The sequence below is a fragment of the Macrobrachium rosenbergii genome, chromosome 44 (assembly GCF_040412425.1).
Source record: "Macrobrachium rosenbergii isolate ZJJX-2024 chromosome 44, ASM4041242v1, whole genome shotgun sequence".
NCBI classification, from domain to species: domain Eukaryota; kingdom Metazoa; phylum Arthropoda; class Malacostraca; order Decapoda; family Palaemonidae; genus Macrobrachium; species Macrobrachium rosenbergii.
The window spans coordinates 37,703,070-37,707,569 of NC_089784.1; the positions used below are offsets into that span (position 1 = coordinate 37,703,070).

Here is a 4,500-nt window from a genome sequence, read left to right on the forward strand (position 1 = left end):
GAAATTCATAAAAATGAGATAATTGGTGGAAAGATAAAATAGAGATGATCGTGGGCGAAACACTTCTGAAATTCAAATTGTTCCATAAGTGCAAAATCTAATTTAGTGCTAAAAGGTTTCTCCTCTGCCTATTTTTATATTCATGTGGCACAGAAAACGAAAAATGCGTTCGGTGAATTCCCAGACAGAATATTTAAATCTAAAAGTTAAAAAAATCTGATACTTTGGTTTTTCGGCTACTATACACTTTGTGTCTTTGTTACAATATCAGACGGACACAAACATACTAAGTTTAATAAATGTTAGAATGTCACATAACATTATGTCACAAGTGGTTAAACACATTACAAAATCAGATGGGAAAAAACTGGAGGATAAAAGATGGAAAACTTTGGTGAAGCTTGAAAACTGAAATTCTAATTTATTAATTACATTTTTTTCTATAGTGTTCAGTCACGAAAACTGCCCAATATTTTTAAGCTAAAGGGTATTTTCCTTAGTAACCAATAGTTTTCGAACTTCGTCAATTGGCAAAAATATTAAGACCAAAATACACAAATGTATGTCGCAAAGACGATAATATAAACAAATATCCAGCCAGACAAGCAGCCGAGTGTGCCACCGGATTATAAATAATCCCATCTATTTCTGCATAATCTGAGAATCTCAGTGAATGAAATTTACCGGAAAACTAAACAAGCACAACAGGAAAATGCCACTCGGTCCTGTCAATAACGCAGGAAAACATACACGCCATTTAAGAATGAAAATTCCAAGAGTCTGCACCTCCATAAGATCCTATCAGGTCGCTCAGGGATTACTAAAGTGGCAAGGGCGCAACGGACTGCAAGGGGGGGAGAGGGAATGGGGTAAAAGGATGGGGGTGGGGGAACGTCCTTTTTAGTTTGCTCCGATCTCTTTGGAGAACAAACTGTCTCGATGGCACACTTACTATAGCTGCTGATAATGGCTTTTGCGCACAATACCCCATTACAAATTTGTTAGTTCTTAGGTGCCCCCCCCCCAACCTCTGCATTATGGTCTCTTACAAACAAGTTCCAAAACTGAAATTAGAAGTTACGAGTCAATCTTCAATGCGAGTATTTATGGGGGGAATAATTATAATAATTTACCCTAACACACTCTTATAACATGCTATAATAACTCTCTCTCTCTCTCTCTCTCTCTCTCTCTCTCTCTCTCTCTCTCTCTCTCTCTCTCTCTCTCTCTCTTCAACAAAGTAAATTATTTTAAGGTGGTAATTATGAAACTGAACATGAATTGAAAGTATCCAAATTATGAGAACAACAACTAGTAGCATTTTCATGAACAGGCAGTCAGCTACAATAAAACAGATACATTCCAACGCGTTCACAAATTAATTGTTCGCGTCAAATGCAGAAGGTTAAAGATTATTCAGAAAACTCTACTGGATCCGTGTGCTTATTGAGATACCTTCATTAAAAATAGTTGGAAATTTCAAGTTATATTTAAAAAAAATATGTATTCTTTAAATTAAGTTTAGCCTAAAGAAAATCGAAAACCCTTAAGAACGTAAATTTAAATAAATTAATACCACGAATATTATTTAGCGAACACACCACATGAATATATGACAATGCTTATTATACGAATAGCACACATATTGCAGACAGGCAGACATATATATCTTTTCATGCAAGTGTGTCCATAAAAAAAGGGGAAAAAAATTAAATTTCAGCTCAAACATACAACTTCCAAATTCGGATCCGATTCGGGTGCTAGAACTTTTATTGCTTCAGAGCCGCTTAGGGTTATGTACACTTATACAACTGCGCGCACAGTTAAATACCCTCTCCTTACTCTCAGACAGCCATTTCATATAGTGAGAGAGGCGCTCGCCCAACTGCGAGTGGCCTAGGCGATGGGAAATTGTCGTTTCCTCTTCCGTGCGGATGAAGCAAAATGAAAAGCGCATCCTGAAAAACTCTCCGGTACATTACCTTCTCATTTCACTTACTCCGCAGTATACGTCTTGCGCTGGTTCCCCTTTTCACCCCATAAGGACTTCCAAGAATTTATGCCTTGTTTCCATGAATAGAATGTGTTCAAGGTTTTCAGTTGTATCGAGATGATAGTTTTGATCTGGGGACCAGAACGAAAACTGGATTTAGTCACATCTGTGAGTTCTCATGATTGTACACTTTCGCCTTATCTAAACAGGAATATGTTAGGATCATGCATAAGCAAAATAAGAATGCGAGCGCCTAATGCATCATCTTTTTTTATCAAAAATATATCTGTGATTGTAAATAAATTAAAGTACTAATTTATCTCTCATGTCTACACTTATATGAATATAAATATATATTATATGTGTATATATATATGCATATTTATATATATGTATATATGTTTGGATATATACACATATGTGTGTGTGTCTGTGTGTGTAAGAGAAACCTCAGATCTTATTTTCAACCTCGCATTAATAATTCATAGTATCTATCGAAGGGCTACGAGCCATTTTGGTTATTTCAGATTTCAGAACAATTATTAATAGATCTGAATGAATGCTACATATTCAAGTTTATTTTTGAAAGCGGTTTTAATATATTCTTAACACGATTGGCAAGTGTGTGAATTTAAAAGTATTTTACCCTAGTAATGAAAAGGTTGCCGATGATAAGTCTACTGGAGAATGAGGAACACCTCAGTCCCATCAAGTTTTCAAATTTGATTTATTTCATAATATTACGATAAACGATAAAAAATCTACTCTAACCTCTCTGATCTCATTACATTCAACTGGGGAGCTATCTGGTGACAAAATTCATTATACAACACTAAGGTAAGGTCTGTACCAGTTGAAAAACAAAGCTTCTAGAAATGGTCTCTACCTTCGTGGTATGGAACATGGCAGAAGCACTTTTGGTTCTGAAGTGTCTTCAATAGATCTCCTCATCCTAAATCATGGAACTGAATAAAAAAATAAGAATATGAACATATTTTCTAATATTCATTGTACGTGAAACCCTTTGGTATGGGTGTGCTCAATTGTGAAGGCGAGATACAAGTTTGTCACATTAATGTCCTTCTATTATAAGACTACCTCGTCGTTGATTTATCTGCTATGCGACTCGTAAATAGCAGTGAAACTGTAAGCCTTAAGCGTATAAGCAAACATAAGGTAAGCCATATAGCGGGGGGTAGAAAATTAAAACAAACGAATGATTTCACGTATTTACAAGAAAGTACTCTGAGCTCCACTATATCAATAGATCTTTACACTTCAACTTCGAGTATATATAAAGTAACATGCTTTTATCTAGTGTATCTCAACAGACTGGCCAGGATGTTCCCTTCATCAAAATAAAACCACCCCACCCCCGCCCAAAAGAAATAACCGGCATTCCAAAAGTTTGTTTTCGAAATATCTGTTGCAACGGAATGCCTGCCATACGTGCAGCCAAATGGAATGCTTCATACTGCAAGCCCACTGGCCTCAAAATATGCAGCAGCTCTCATCCTGACGTAAACACTGAGCGTGAAGCAGGATGTAGGCGCCACTAAAAAGAATTGTTGCAACTTCAAACACGGTACCATTATTTTTTCGTGAGACTGTAAGTGTTTCGTGCACATGGCTATAGCAAAAACTGTGATTTTAAGAGAAAAGTATAAAGTATGGTTTTATATATATATACTCAACGTGAAGCAAAGCGAAGCGTTGAATAATGCATATATTTATTCAGTTATGGTGACCTGTTTAAATGTACTGCAACAACAAAAAATACGTACATGTCATATTCAGAATCCGTTAATCGTTGATAAAATATATAAGACTCAATTGAGTTCAAAAGTTTCAGTTGATTTAGTTTACAGCTGAACAGCCTGACAACCCAACAAAGAGAAAGGAAGCTTTCGCGAAATTAGTTTGAATTAAATTCCAACTAATTTCGCGAAAGCTCCCGCATCATTTCGTCACAAGGCATCGAGCTGCTCAAAACCACGCGGGAATAAGCCTGAGGATGCAACTTATCTCACTGACACACTCGCCGCGACCCTACCTTTGAGGCCCCTCGGGTGGCACTTTCGGAAGTCTGCGGCACTGCTACGCTGACTCTCGGTCCTCGAACGTATATCCCGAAGGAATGGTAAACCACTCTTAGAAACGGCCTTATCGAAAAAAAGTCCAAGCGAGAGCGAAGGAGCGACAGCTCAAAATCTCTACTACTACACGCTTTCACTGACAAGCGACAACTAGTACGATAGCGGTAGAGGTTGGTGGGAGGGACCGCCTCATGCTGGAGGGAGGAAGAGGTGGAGGAGGCTAGAGGAGGAGTTTCCAGATGTACCACAACCGCATAATTTTCTGCTGGTATAACTTTACCCTCGACAGTTTTTTCGAATGATTATATTCCCAAACCAGTGGTTCGGTTGATTTGAAAAGAGACATGTAGGACAGGGAGGGACAAACGGCCGAGACTTATTGAGCGCACCCATATATGAAGTGACAAGAGG

The 4,500-nt window shown here is 37.7% G+C and overlaps 1 protein-coding gene across 3 annotated transcripts in view; it reads right to left on the reverse strand.

Moving 5' to 3' along the window:
* Positions 1–4,241, reverse strand: part of LOC136829532 (uncharacterized) — an 821,233-nt gene extending 816,992 nt beyond the window's left edge. For all 3 annotated transcript variants that reach the window (XM_067088366.1, XM_067088365.1, XM_067088364.1), the window contains exon 1: positions 4,047–4,241. The gene's annotated coding sequence lies outside the window, so the exon portion shown is untranslated. The remainder of the gene's footprint in view (positions 1–4,046) is intronic.
* Between the last annotated feature and the right edge of the window lie 259 nt (positions 4,242–4,500).